Here is a 16,559-nt window from a genome sequence, read left to right as displayed (position 1 = left end):
CCTGGATCTTCAAAATAATAATAAAAATGGAAAACCCGAGTTTTGAAAAACTCGAATCTTCAAAGGAACGATCGGTTCCCAGACGAGCCTTGAATCCAATAGGAACTTCGAGTCAGAACTCGAAACTTCAAACGACATAAAAAGGGAAAACCCGAGTTGGAACCCGGATCTTCAAAATAATAATAAAATTGGAAAACCCGAGTTTTGAAAAACTCAAATCTTCAAAGGAACGATCGGTTCCAACACGAGCATTGAATCCAATAGGAAGTTCGAGTCGGAACTCGAAACTTCAAACAACATAAAAAGGGAAAACCTGAGTCGAAAATCGAATCTTCAAAATAATAATAAAAATGGAAAACCCGAGTTTTAAAAAACTCGAATCTTCAAAAGAACGATCGGTTCCAACACGAGCGTTGAATCCGATAGGAAGTTCGAGTCGAAACTCGAAACTTCAAACGACATAAAAAGGGAAAACCTAAGTCGGAACCCAGATCTTCAAAATAATAATAAAAATGGAAAACCCGAGTTTTGAAAAACTCGAATCTTCAAAGGAACGATCGGTTCCAACACGAGCGTTGAGCCCGATAGGAAGTTCGAGTCGGAACTCGAAACTTCAAACGACATAAAAAGAGAAAACCCGAGTCGAAACCTGGATCTTCAAAATAATAATAAAAATGGAAAACCCGAGTTTTTGAAAACTTGAATCTTCAAAGGAACGATCAGTTCCAACACGAGTGTTGAATCCGATAGGAAGTTCGAATCGGAACCCAAAACTTCAAACGACATAAAAAGGGAAAACCCGAGTCGGAACCCGGATCTTCAAAATAATAATAAAAATGGAAAACCGAGTTTTGAAAAACTCGAATCTTCAAAGGAACGATTGGTTCCAACACGAGCGTTGAATTCGATAGGAAGTTCGAGTCGGAACTCAAAACTTCAAATGACATAAAAAGGGAAAACCCGAGTCGGAACCCGAATCTTCAAAATAATAATCAAAATGGAAAATTCGTGTTTTGAAAACTCGAATTTTTAAAAGAACGATCGGTTCTAACACGAGCATAGAATTCGATAGGAAGTTCGAGACGGAACTCGAAACTTTAAATGACATAAAAAAGGAAAACCCGAGTCGGAACCTGGATCTTCAAAATAATAATAAAAATAGAAAACCCGAGTTTTGAAAAACTAGAATCTTCAATTGAACGATCGGTTCCAACACGAGCGTTGAATCCGATAGGAACTTCGAGTCGGAACTCAAAACTTCAAACGACATAAAAAGGGAAAATCTGAGTCGAAACCCGGATCTTCAAAATAATAATAAAAATGGAAAACCTGAGTTTTGAAAAACTCAAATCTTCAAAGGAACGATCGGTTCCAACACGAGCATTGAATCCAATAGGAAGTTCGAGTCGGAACTCGAAACTTCCAACAACATAAAAAGGGAAAACCTGAGTCGAAACCCGAATCTTCAAAATAATAATAAAAATGGAAAACCGAGTTTTGAAAAACTCGAATCTTCAAAGGAACGATCGGTTCCAACACGAGCGTTGAATTCGATAGGAAGTTCGAGTCGGAACTCGAAACTTCAAATGACATAAAAAGGGAAAACCCGAGTCGGAACCCGGATCTTCAAAACAATAATAAAAATGGAAAATTCGAGTTTTGAAAACTCGAATTTTTAAAAGAACGATTGGTTCCAACACGAGCATAGAATTCGATAGGAAGTTCGAGACGGAACTCGAAACTTTAAATGACATAAAAAAGGAAAACCCGAGTCGGAACTTGTATCTTCAAAATAATAATAAAAATGGAAGACCCGAGTTTTGAAAAACTCGAATCTTCAAAGGGACGATCGGTTCCAACACGAGCGTTGAATCCGATAGGAACTTTGAGTCAGAACTTGAAACTTCAAACGATATAAAAAGGGAAAACCCGAGTTGGAACTCGGATCTTCAAAATAATAATAAAATTGGAAAACCCGAGTTTTGAAAAACTCAAATCTTCAAAGGAACGATCGATTCCAACACGAGCATTGTTTCCAATAGGAAGTTCGAGTCGGAACTCGAAACTTCCAACGACATAAAAAGGGAAAACCTGAGTCGAAACCCGAATCTTCAAAATAATAATAAAAATGGAAAACCCGAGTTTTAAAAAACACGAATCTTCAAAAGAACGATCGGTTCCAACACTTGCGTTGAATCCGATAGGAAGTTCGAGTCGGAACACGAGACTTCAAACGACATAAAAAGAGAAAACCTATGTCGGAACCCAGATCTTCAAAATAATAATAAAAATGGAAAACCCGAGTTTTGAAAAACTCGAATCTTCAAAGGAACGATCGGTTCCAACACGAGCGTTGAGCCCGATAGGAAGTTCGAGTCGAAACTCGAAACTTCAAACGACATAAAAAGAGAAAACCTGAGTCGAAACCTGGATCTTCAAAATAATAATAAAAATGGAAAAACCCGAGTTTTTAAAAACTTGAATATTCAAAGGAACGATCGGTTCCAACACGAGCGTTGAATCCGATAGGAAGTTCGAATCGGAACCCAAAACTTCAAACGACATAAAAAGTGAAAACCCGAGTCGGAACCCGGATCTTCAAAATAATAATAAAAATGGAAAACCGAGTTTTGAAAAAGTCGAATCTTCAAAGGAACGATCGGTTCCAACACGAGCGTTGAATTCGATAGGAAGTTCGAGTCGGAACTCGAAACTTCAAATGACATAAAAAGGGAAAACCCGAGTCGGAACCCGGATCTTCAAAATAATAATAAAAATGGAAAATTCGAGTTTTCAAAACTCGAATTTTTAAAAGAACGATCGGTTCCAACACGAGCATAGAATTCGATAGGAAGTTCGAGACGGAACCCGAAACTTTAAATGACATAAAAAAGGAAAACCCGAGTCGGAACCTGGATCTTCAAAATAATAATAAAAATGGAAAACCCGAGTTTTGAAAAACTCGAATCTTCAAAGGAACGATCGGTTCCCACACGAGCCTTGAATCCAATAGGAACTTCGAGTCAGAACTCGAAACTTCAAACGACATAAAAAGGGAAAACCCGAGTTGGAACCCGGATCTTCAAAATAATAATAAAATTGGAAAACCCGAGTTTTGAAAAACTCAAATCTTCAAAGGAACGATCGGTTCCAACACGAGCATTGAATCCAATAGGAAGTTCGAGTCGGAACTCGAAACTTCAAACAACATAAAAAGGGAAAACCTGAGTCGAAAATCGAATCTTCAAAATAATAATAAAAATGGAAAACCCGAGTTTTAAAAAACTCGAATCTTCAGAAGAACGATCGGTTCCAACACGAGCGTTGAATCCGATAGGAAGTTCGAGTCGAAACTCGAAACTTCAAACGACATAAAAAGGGAAAACCTAAGTCGGAACCCAGATCTTCAAAATAATAATAAAAATGGAAAACCCGAGTTTTGAAAAACTCGAATCTTCAAAGGAACGATCGGTTCCAACACGAGCGTTGAGCCGATAGGAAGTTCGAGTCGGAACTCGAAACTTCAAACGACATAAAAAGAGAAAAACCGAGTCGAAACCTGGATCTTCAAAATAATAATAAAAATGGAAAACCCGAGTTTTTGAAAACTTGAATCTTCAAAGGAACGATCAGTTCCAACACGAGTGTTGAATCCGATATGAAGTTCGAATCGAAACCCAAAACTTCAAACGACATAAAAAGGGAAAACCCGAGTCGGAACCCGGATCTTCAAAATAATAATAAAAATGGAAAACCGAGTTTTGAAAAACTCGAATCTTCAAAGGAACGATTGGTTCCAACACGAGCGTTGAATTCGATAGGAAGTTCGAGTCGGAACTCGAAACTTCAAATGACATAAAAAGGGAAAACCCGAGTCGGAACCCGGATCTTCAAAACAATAATAAAAATGGAAAATTCGAGTTTTGAAAACTCGAATTTTTAAAAGAACGATTGGTTCCAACACGAGCATAGAATTCGATAGGAAGTTCGAGACGGAACCCGAAACTTTAAATGACATAAAAAAGGAAAACCCGAGTCGGAACCTGGATCTTCAAAATAATAATAAAAATGGAAAACCCGAGTTTTGAAAAACTCGAATCTTCAAAGGAACGATCGGTTCCCACACGAGCCTTGAATCCAATAGGAACTTCGAGTCAGAACTCGAAACTTCAAACGACATAAAAAGGGAAAACCCGAGTTGGAACCCGGATCTTCAAAATAATAATAAAATTGGAAAACCCGAGTTTTGAAAAACTCAAATCTTCAAAGGAACGATCGGTTCCAACACGAGCATTGAATCCAATAGGAAGTTCGAGTCGGAACTCGAAACTTCCAACAACATAAAAAGGGAAAACCTGAGTCGAAACCCGAATCTTCAAAATAATAATAAAAATGGAAAACCCGAGTTTTAAAAAACTCGAATCTTCAGAAGAACGATCGGTTCCAACACGAGCGTTGAATCCGATAGGAAGTTCGAGTCGAAACTCGAAACTTCAAACGACATAAAAAGGGAAAACCTAAGTCGGAACCCAGATCTTCAAAATAATAATAAAAATGGAAAACCCGAGTTTTGAAAAACTCGAATCTTCAAAGGAACGATCGGTTCCAACACGAGCGTTGAGCCCGATAGGAAGTTCGAGTCGGAACTCGAAACTTCAAACGACATAAAAAGAGAAAAACCGAGTCGAAACCTGGATCTTCAAAATAATAATAAAAATGGAAAACCCGAGTTTTTGAAAACTTGAATCTTCAAAGGAACGATCAGTTCCAACACGAGTGTTGAATCCGATAGGAAGTTCGAATCGAAACCCAAAACTTCAAACGACATAAAAAAGGAAAACCCGAGTCGGAACCCGGATCTTCAAAATAATAATAAAAATGGAAAACCCGAGTTTTAAAAAACTTGAATCTTCAAAGGAACGATCGGTTCCAACACGAGCGTTGAGTCCGATAGGAAGTTCGAATCGGAACCCAAAACTTCAAACGACATAAAAAGGGCAAACGCGAGTCGGAACCCGTATCTTCAAAATAATAATAAAAATGGAAAACCGAGTTTTGAAAAACTCGAATCTTCAAAGGAACGATCGGTTCCAACACGAGCGTTGAATTCGATAAGAAGTTCGAGTCGGAACTCGAAACTTCAAATGACATAAAAAGGGAAAACCCGAGTCGGAACCCGGATCTTCAAAACAATAATAAAAATGGAAAATTCGAGTTTTGAAAACTCGAATTTTTAAAAGAACGATTGGTTCCAACACGAGCATAGAATTCGATAGGAAGTTCGAGACGGAACTCGAAACTTTAAATGACATAAAAAAGGAAAACCCGAGTCGGAACCTGGATCTTCAAAATAATAATAAAAATGGAAAACCCGAGTTTTGAAAAACTTGAATCTTCAAAGGAACGATCGGTTCCCACACGAGCCTTGAATCCAATAGGAACTTCGAGTCAGAACTCGAAACTTCAAACGACATAAAAAGGGAAAACGCGAGTTGGAACCCGGATCTTCAAAATAATAATAATATTGGAAAACCCGAGTTTTGAAAAACTCAAATCTTCAAAGGAACGATCGGTTCCAACACGAGCATTGAATCCAATAGGAAGTTCGAGTCGGAACTCGAAACTTCCAACAACATAAAAAGGGAAAACCTGAGTCGAAACCCGAATCTTCAAAATAATAATAAAAATGGAAAACCCGAGTTTTAAAAAAATCGAATCTTCAAAAGAACGATCGGTTCCAACACGAGCGTTGAATCCGATAGGAAGTTCGAGTCGAAACTCGAAACTTCAAACGACATAAAAAGGGAAAACCTAAGTCGGAACCCAGATCTTCAAAATAATAATAAAAATGGAAAACCCGAGTTTTGAAAAACTCGAATCTTCAAAGGAACGATCGGTTCCAACACGAGCGTTGAGCCCGATAGGAAGTTCGAGTCGGAACTCGAAACTTCAAACGACATAAAAAGAGAAAAACCGAGTCGAAACCTGGATCTTCAAAATAATAATAAAAATGGAAAACCCGAGTTTTTGAAAACTTGAATCTTCAAAGGAACGATCAGTTCCAACACGAGTGTTGAATCCGATATGAAGTTCGAATCGAAACCCAAAACTTCAAACGACATAAAAAAGGAAAACCCGAGTCGGAACCCGGATCTTCAAAATAATAATAAAAATGGAAAACCGAGTTTTGAAAAACTCGAATCTTCAAAGGAACGATTGGTTCCAACACGAGCGTTGAATTCGATAGGAAGTTCGAGTCGGAACTCAAAACTTCAAATGACATAAAAAGGGAAAACCCGAGTCGGAACCCGGATCTTCAAAATAATAATCAAAATGGAAAATTCGTGTTTTGAAAACTCGAATTTTTAAAAGAACGATCGGTTCTAACACGAGCATAGAATTCGATAGGAAGTTTGAGACGGAACTCGAAACTTTAAATGACATAAAAAAGGAAAACCCGAGTCGGAACCTGGATCTTCAAAATAATAATAAAAATAGAAAACCCGAGTTTTGAAAAACTAGAATCTTCAAATGAACGATCGGTTCCAACACGAGCGTTGAATCCGATAGGAACTTCGAGTCGGAACTCAAAACTTCAAACGACATAAAAAGGGAAAATCTGAGTCGAAACCCGGATCTTCAAAATAATAATAAAAATGGAAAACCCGAGTTTTAAAAAACTTGAATCTTCAAAGGAACGATCGGTTCCAACACGAGCGTTGAATCCGATAGGAAGTTCGAATCGGAACCCAAAACTTCAAACGACATAAAAAGGGAAAACCCGAGTCGGAACCCGTATCTTCAAAATAATAATAAAAATGGAAAACCGAGTTTTGAAAAACTCGAATCTTCAAAGGAACGATCGGTTCCAACACGAGCGTTGAATTCGATAGGAAGTTCGAGTCGGAACTCGAAACTTCAAATGACATAAAAAGGGAAAACCCGAGTCGGAACCCGGATCTTCAAAACAATAATAAAAATGGAAAATTCGAGTTTTGAAAACTCGAATTTTTAAAAGAACGATTGGTTCCAACACGAGCATAGAATTCGATAGGAAGTTCGAGACGGAACTCGAAACTTTAAATGACATAAAAAAGGAAAACCCGAGTCGGAACCTGGATCTTCAAAATAATAATAAAAATGGAAAACCCGAGTTTTGAAAAACTTGAATCTTCAAAGGAACGATCGGTTCCCACACGAGCCTTGAATCCAATAGGAACTTCGAGTCAGAACTCGAAACTTCAAACGACATAAAAAGGGAAAACCCGAGTTGGAACCCGGATCTTCAAAATAATAATAATATTGGAAAACCCGAGTTTTGAAAAACTCAAATCTTCAAAGGAACGATCGGTTCAAACACGAGCATTGAATCCAATAGGAAGTTCGAGTCGGAACTCGAAACTTCCAACAACATAAAAAGGGAAAACCTGAGTCGAAACCCGAATCTTCAAAATAATAATAAAAATGGAAAACCCGAGTTTTAAAAAACTCGAATCTTCAAAAGAACGATCGGTTCCAACATGAGCGTTGAATCCGATAGGAAGTTCGAGTCGAAACTCGAAACTTCAAACGACATAAAAAGGGAAAACCTATGTCAGAACCCAGATCTTCAAAATAATAATAAAAATGGAAAACCCGAGTTTTGAAAAACTCGAATCTTCAAAGGAACGATCGGTTCCAACACGAGCGTTGAGCCCGATAGGAAGTTCGAGTCGGAACTCGAAACTTCAAATGACATAAAAAGAGAAAAACCGAGTCGAAACCTGGATCTTCAAAATAATAATAAAAATGGAAAAACCCGAGTTTTTAAAAACTTGAATCTTCAAAGGAACGATCGGTTCCAACACGAGCGTTGAATCCGATAGGAAGTTCGAATCGGAACCCAAAACTTCAAACGACATAAAAAGGGAAAACCCGAGTCGCAACCCGTATCTTCAAAATAATAATAAAAATGGAAAACCGAGTTTTGAAAAACTCGAATCTTCAAAGGAACGATCGGTTCCAACACGAGCGTTGAATTCAATAGGAAGTTCGAGTCGGAACTCGAAACTTCAAATGACATAAAAAGGGAAAACCCGAGTCGGAACCCGGATCTTCAAAACAATAATAAAAATGGAAAATTCGAGTTTTGAAAACTCGAATTTTTAAAAGAACGATTGGTTCCAACACGAGCATAGAATTCGATAGGAAGTTCGAGACGGAACTCGAAACTTTAAATGACATAAAAAAGGAAAACCCGAGTCGGAACCTGTATCTTCAAAATAATAATAAAAATGGAAGACCCGAGTTTTGAAAAACTCGAATCTTCAAAGGAACGATCGGTTCCAACACGAGCATTGAATCCAATAGGAACTTCGAGTCAGAACTCGAAACTTCAAACGACATAAAAAGGGAAAACCCGAGTTGGAACCCGGATCTTCAAAATAATAATAAAAATGGAAAACCCGAGTTTTGAAAAACTCGAATCTTCAAAGGAACGATCGGTTCCAACACGAGCGTTGAGCCCGATAGGAAGTTCGAGTCGGAACTCGAAACTTCAAACGACATAAAAAGAGAAAAACCGAGTCGAAACCTGGATCTTCAAAATAATAATAAAAATGGAAAACCCGAGTTTTTGAAAACTTGAATCTTCAAAGGAACGATCAGTTCCAACACGAGTGTTGAATCCGATAGGAAGTTCGAATCGAAACCCAAAACTTCAAACGACATAAAAAAGGAAAACCCGAGTCGAAACCCGGATCTTCAAAATAATAATAAAAATGGAAAACCGAGTTTTGAAAAACTCGAATCTTCAAAGGAACGATTGGTTCCAACACGAGCGTTGAATTCGATAGGAAGTTCGAGTCGGAACTCAAAACTTCAAACGACATAAAAAGGGAAAACCCGAGTTGGAACCCGGATCTTCAAAATAATAATAATATTGGAAAACCCGAGTTTTGAAAAACTCAAATCTTCAAAGGAACGATCGGTTCCAACACGAGCATTGAATCCAATAGGAAGTTCGAGTCGGAACTCGAAACTTCCAACAACATAAAAAGGGAAAACCTGAGTCGAAACCCGAATCTTCAAAATAATAATAAAAATGGAAAACCCGAGTTTTAAAAAACTCGAATCTTCAAAAGAACGATCGGTTCCAACACGAGCGTTGAATCCGATAGGAAGTTCGAGTCGAAACTCGAAACTTCAAACGACATAAAAAGGGAAAACCTATGTCGGAACCCAGATCTTCAAAATAATAATAAAAATGGAAAACCCGAGTTTTGAAAAACTCGAATCTTCAAAGGAACGATCGGTTCCAACACGAGCGTTGAGCCCGATAGGAAGTTCGAGTCGGAACTCGAAACTTCAAATGACATAAAAAGAGAAAAACCGAGTCGAAACCTGGATCTTCAAAATAATAATAAAAATGGAAAACCGAGTTTTTAAAAACTTGAATCTTCAAAGGAACGATCGGTTCCAACACGAGCGTTGAATCCGATAGGAAGTTCGAATCGGAACCCAAAACTTCAAACGACATAAAAAGGGAAAACCCGAGTCGGAACCCGTATCTTCAAAATAATAATAAAAATGGAAAACCGAGTTTTGAAAAACTCGAATTTTCAAAGGAACGATCGGTTCCAACACGAGCGTTGAATTCGATAAGAAGTTCGAGTCGGAACTCGAAACTTCAAATGACATAAAAAGGGAAAACCCGAGTCGGAACCCGGATCTTCAAAACAATAATAAAAATGGAAAATTCGAGTTTTGAAAACTCGAATTTTTAAAAGAACGATTGGTTCCAACACGAGCATAGAATTCGATAGGAAGTTCGAGACGGAACTCGAAACTTTAAATGACATAAAAAAGGAAAACCCGAGTCGGAACCTGTATCTTCAAAATAATAATAAAAATAGAAGACCCGAGTTTTGAAAAACTCGAATCTTCAAAGGAACGATCGGTTCCAACACGAGCATTGAATCCAATAGGAACTTCGAGTCAGAACTCGAAACTTCAAACGACATAAAAAGGGAAAACCTGAGTTGGAACCCGGATCTTCAAAATAATAATAAAAATGGAAAACCCGAATTTTGAAAAACTCGAATCTTCAAAGGAACGATCGGTTCCAACACGAGCGTTGAGCCCGATAGGAAGTTCGAGTCGGAACTCGAAACTTCAAGCGACATAAAAAGAGAAAAACCGAGTCGAAACCTGGATCTTCAAAATAATAATAAAAATGGAAAACCCGAGTTTTTGAAAACTTGAATCTTCAAAGGAACGATCAGTTCCAACACGAGTGTTGAATCCGATAGGAAGTTCGAATCGAAACCCAAAATTTCAAACGACATAAAAAAGGAAAACCCGAGTCGGAACCCGGATCTTCAAAATAATAATAAAAATGGAAAACCGAGTTTTGAAAAACTCGAATCTTCAAAGGAACGATTGGTTCCAACACGAGCGTTGAATTCGATAGGAAGTTCGAGTCGGAACTCAAAACTTCAAATGACATAAAAAGGGAAAACCCGAGTCGGAACCCGGATCTTCAAAATAATAATCAAAATGGAAAATTCGTGTTTTGAAAACTCGAATTTTTAAAAGAACGATCGGTTCTAACACGAGCATAGAATTCGATAGGAAGTTTGAGACGGAACTCGAAACTTTAAATGACATAAAAAAGGAAAACCCGAGTCGGAACCTGGATCTTCAAAATAATAATAAAAATGGAAAACCCGAGTTTTGAAAAACTTGAATCTTCAAAGGAACGATCGGTTCCCACACGAGCCTTGAATCCAATAGGAACTTCGAGTCAGAACTCGAAACTTCAAACGACATAAAAAGGGAAAACCCGAGTTGGAACCCGGATCTTCAAAATAATAATAATATTGGAAAACCCGAGTTTTGAAAAACTCAAATCTTCAAAGGAACGATCGGTTCCAACACGAGCATTGAATCCAATAGGAAGTTCGAGTCGGAACTCGAAACTTCCAACAACATAAAAAGGGAAAACCTGAGTCGAAACCCGAATCTTCAAAATAATAATAAAAATGGAAAACCCGAGTTTTAAAAAACTCGAATCTTCAAAGGGACGATCGGTTCCAACACGAGCGTTGAATCCGATAGGAACTTTGAGTCAGAACTTGAAACTTCAAACGATATAAAAAGGGAAAACCCGAGTTGGAACTCGGATCTTCAAAATAATAATAAAATTGGAAAACCCGCGTTTTGAAAAACTCAAATCTTCAAAGGAACGATCGGTTCCAACACGAGCATTGTTTCCAATAGGAAGTTCGAGTCGGAACTCGAAACTTCCAACGACATAAAAAGGGAAAACCTGAGTCGAAACCCGAATCTTCAAAATAATAATAAAAATGTAAAACCCGAGTTTTAAAAAACACGAATCTTCAAAAGAACGATCGGTTCCAACACTTGCGTTGAATCCGATAGGAAGTTCGAGTCGGAACACGAGACTTCAAACGACATAAAAAGAGAAAACCTATGTCGGAACCCAGATCTTCAAAATAATAATAAAAATGGAAAACCCAAGTTTTGAAAAACTCGAATCTTCAAAGGAACGATCGGTTCCAACACGAGCGTTGAGCCCGATAGGAAGTTCGAGTCGAAACTCGAAACTTCAAACGACATAAAAAGAGAAAACCTGAGTCGAAACCTGAATCTTCAAAATAATAATAAAAATGGAAAAACCCGAGTTTTTAAAAACTTGAATATTCAAAGGAACGATCGGTTCCAACACGAGCGTTGAATCCGATAGGAAGTTCGAATCGGAACCCAAAACTTCAAACGACATAAAAAGTGAAAACCCGAGTCGGAACCCGGATCTTCAAAATAATAATAAAAATGGAAAACCCGAGTTTTGAAAAACTCGAATCTTCAAAGGAACGATCGGTTCCAACACGAGCGTTGAGCCCGATAGGAAGTTCGAGTCGGAACTCGAAACTTCAAACGACATAAAAAGAGAAAAACCGAGTCGAAACCTGGATCTTCAAAATAATAATAAAAATGGAAAACCCGAGTTTTTGAAAACTTGAATCTTCAAAGGAACGATCAGTTCCAACACGAGTGTTGAATCCGATAGGAAGTTCGAATCGGAACCCAAAACTTCAAACGACATAAAAAGGGAAAACCCGAGTCGGAACCCGGATCTTCAAAATAATAATAAAAATGGAAAACCGAGTTTTGAAAAACTCGAATCTTCAAAGGAACGATTGGTTCCAACACGAGCGTTGAATTCGATTGGAAGTTCGAGTCGGAACTCAAAACTTCAAATGACATAAAGAGGGAAAACCCGAGTCGGAACCCGAATCTTCAAAATAATAATCAAAATGGAAAATTCGTGTTTTGAAAACTCGAATTTTTAAAAGAACGATCGGTTCTAACACGAGCATAGAATTCGATAGGAAGTTCGAGACGGAACTCGAAACTTTAAATGACATAAAAAAGGAAAACCCGAGTCGGAACCTGGATCTTCAAAATAATAATAAAAATAGAAAACCCGAGTTTTGAAAAACTAGAATCTTCAAATGAACGATCGGTTCCAACACGAGCGTTGAATCCGATAGGAACTTCGAGTCGGAACTCAAAACTTCAAACGACATAAAAAGGGAAAATCTGAGTCGAAACCCGGATCTTCAAAATAATAATAAAAATGGAAAACCCGAGTTTTAAAAAACTTGAATCTTCAAAGGAACGATCGGTTCCAACACGAGCGTTGAATCCGATAGGAAGTTCGAATCGGAACCCAAAACTTCAAACGACATAAAAAGGGAAAACCCGAGTCGGAACCCGTATCTTCAAAATAATAATAAAAATGGAAAACCGAGTTTTGAAAAACTCGAATCTTCAAAGGAACGATCGGTTCCAACACGAGCGTTGAATTCGATAGGAAGTTCGAGTCGGAACTCGAAACTTCAAATGACATAAAAAGGGAAAACCCGAGTCGGAACCCGGATCTTCAAAACAATAATAAAAATGGAAAACCCGAGTTTTGAAAAACTCGAATCTTCAAAGGGACGATCGGTTCCAACACGAGCGTTGAATCCGATAGGAACTTTGAGTCAGAACTTGAAACTTCAAACGATATAAAAAGGGAAAACCCGAGTTGGAACTCGGATCTTCAAAATAATAATAAAATTGGAAAACCCGAGTTTTGAAAAACTCAAATCTTCAAAAAAATGATCGGTTCCAACACGAGCATTGTTTCCAATAGGAAGTTCGAGTCGGAACTCGAAACTTCCAACGACATAAAAAGGGAAAACCTGAGTCGAAACCCGAATCTTCAAAATAATAATAAAAATGGAAAACCCGAGTTTTAAAAAACACGAATCTTCAAAAGAACGATCGGTTCCAACACTTGCGTTGAATCCGATAGGAAGTTCGAGTCGGAACACGAGACTTCAAACGACATAAAAAGAGAAAACCTATGTCGGAACCCAGATCTTCAAAATAATAATAAAAATGGAAAACCCGAGTTTTGAAAAACTCGAATCTTCAAAGGAACGATCGGTTCCAACACGAGCGTTGAGCCCGATAGGAAGTTCGAGTCGAAACTCGAAACTTCAAACGACATAAAAAGAGAAAACCTGAGTCGAAACCTGGATCTTCAAAATAATAATAAAAATGGAAAAACCCGAGTTTTTAAAAACTTGAATATTCAAAGGAACGATCGGTTCCAACACGAGCGTTGAATCCGATAGGAAGTTCGAATCGGAACCCAAAACTTCAAACGACATAAAAAGTGAAAACCCGAGTCGGAACCCGGATCTTCAAAATAATAATAAAAATGGAAAACCGAGTTTTGAAAAAGTCGAATCTTCAAAGGAACGATCGGTTCCAACACGAGCGTTGAATTCGATAGGAAGTTCGAGTCGAAACTCGAAACTTCAAATGACATAAAAAGGGAAAACCTGAGTCGGAACCCGGATCTTCAAAATAATAATAAAAATGGAAAATTCGAGTTTTGAAAACTCGAATTTTTAAAAGAACGATCGGTTCCAACACGAGCATAGAATTCGATAGGAAGTTCGAGACGGAACTCGAAACTTTAAATGACATAAAAAAGGAAAACCCTATTCGGAACCTGGATCTTCAAAATAATAATAAAAATGGAAAACCTGAGTTTTGAAAAACTCGAATCTTCAAAGGAACGATCGGTTCCCAGACGAGCCTTGAATCCAATAGGAACTTCGAGTCAGAACTCGAAACTTCAAACGACATAAAAAGGGAAAACCCGAGTTGGAACCCGGATCTTCAAAATAATAATAAAATTGGAAAACCCGAGTTTTGAAAAACTCAAATCTTCAAAGGAACGATCGGTTCCAACACGAGCATTGAATCCAATAGGAAGTTCGAGTCGGAACTCGAAACTTCCAACAACATAAAAAGGGAAAACCTGAGTCGAAAATCGAATCTTCAAAATAATAATAAAAATGGAAAACCCGAGTTTTAAAAAACTCGAATCTTCAAAAGAACGATCGGTTCCAACACGAGCGTTGAATCCGATAGGAAGTTCGAGTCGAAACTCGAAACTTCAAACGACATAAAAAGGGAAAACCTAAGTCGGAACCCAGATCTTCAAAATAATAATAAAAATGGAAAACCCGAGTTTTGAAAAACTCGAATCTTCAAAGGAACGATCGGTTCCAACACGAGCGTTGAGCCCGATAGGAAGTTCGAGTCGGAACTCGAAACTTCAAACGACATAAAAAGAGAAAAACCGAGTCGAAACCTGGATCTTCAAAATAATAATAAAAATGGAAAACCCGAGTTTTTGAAAACTTGAATCTTCAAAGGAACGATCAGTTCCAACACGAGTGTTGAATCCGAATGGAAGTTCGAATCGGAACCCAAAACTTCAAACGACATAAAAAGGGAAAACCCGAGTCGGAACCCGGATCTTCAAAATAATAATAAAAATGGAAAACCGAGTTATGAAAAACTCGAATCTTCAAAGGAACGATTGGTTCCAACACGAGCGTTGAATTCGATAGGAAGTTCGAGTCGGAACTCAAAACTTCAAATGACATAAAAAGGGAAAACCCGAGTCGGAACCCGAATCTTCAAAATAATAATCAAAATGGAAAATTCGTGTTTTGAAAACTCGAATTTTTAAAAGAACGATCGGTTCTAACACGAGCATAGAATTCGATAGGAAGTTCGAGACGGAACTCGAAACTTTAAATGACATAAAAAAGGAAAACCCGAGTCGGAACCTGGATCTTCAAAATAATAATAAAAATAGAAAACCCGAGTTTTGAAAAACTAGAATCCTCAAATGAACGATCGGTTCCAACACGAGCGTTGAATCCGATAGGAACTTCGAGTCGGAACTCAAAACTTCAAACGACATAAAAAGGGAAAATCTGAGTCGAAACCCGGATCTTCAAAATAATAATAAAAATGGAAAACCCGAGTTTTAAAAAACTTGAATCTTCAAAGGAACGATCGGTTCCAACACGAGCGTTGAATCCGATAGGAAGTTCGAATCGGAACCCAAAACTTCAAACGACATAAAAAGAGAAAACCCGAGTCGGAACCCGTATCTTCAAAATAATAATAAAAATGGAAAACCGAGTTTTGAAAAACTCGAATCTTCAAAGGAACGATCGGTTCCAACACGAGCGTTGAATTCGATAGGAAGTTCGAGTCGGAACTCGAAACTTCAAATGACATAAAAAGGGAAAACCCGAGTCGGAACCCGGATCTTCAAAACAATAATAAAAATGGAAAATTCGAGTTTTGAAAACTCGAATTTTTAAAAGAACGATTGGTTCCAACACGAGCATAGAATTTGATAGGAAGTTCGAGACGGAACTCGAAACTTTAAATGACATAAAAAAGGAAAACCCGAGTCGGAACCTGTATCTTCAAAATAATAATAAAAATGGAAGACCCGAGTTTTGAAAAACTCGAATCTTCAAAGGGACGATCGGTTCCAACACGAGCGTTGAATCCGATAGGAACTTTGAGTCAGAACTTGAAACTTCAAACGATATAAAAAGGGAAAACCCGAGTTGGAACTCGGATCTTCAAAATAATAATAAAATTGGAAAACCCGAGTTTTGAAAAACTCAAATCTTCAAAGGAACGATCGGTTCCAACACGAGCATTGTTTCCAATAGGAAGTTCGAGTCAGAACTCGAAACTTCCAACTACATAAAAAGGGAAAACCTGAGTCGAAACCCGAATCTTCAAAATAATAATAAAAATGGAAAACCCGAGTTTTAAAAAACACGAATCTTCAAAAGAACGATCGGTTCCAACACTTGCGTTGAATCCGATAGGAAGTTCGAGTCGGAACACGAGACTTCAAACGACATAAAAAGAGAAAACCTATGTCGGAACCCAGATCTTCAAAATAATAATAAAAATGGAAAACCCGAGTTTTGAAAAACTCGAATCTTCAAAGGAACGATCGGTTCCAACACGAGCGTTGAGCCCGATAGGAAGTTCGAGTCGAAACTCGAAACTTCAAACGACATAAAAAGAGAAAACCTGAGTCGAAACCTGGATCTTCAAAATAATAATAAAAATGGAAAAACCCGAGTTTTTAAAAACTTGAATATTCA

This window comes from Nuphar pumila, chromosome 5, assembly GCF_984573655.1.
Source record: "Nuphar pumila chromosome 5, dmNupPumi1.hap1.1, whole genome shotgun sequence".
Lineage (NCBI taxonomy): Eukaryota > Viridiplantae > Streptophyta > Magnoliopsida > Nymphaeales > Nymphaeaceae > Nuphar > Nuphar pumila.
Note: the sequence above shows the minus strand (reverse complement) of the source record.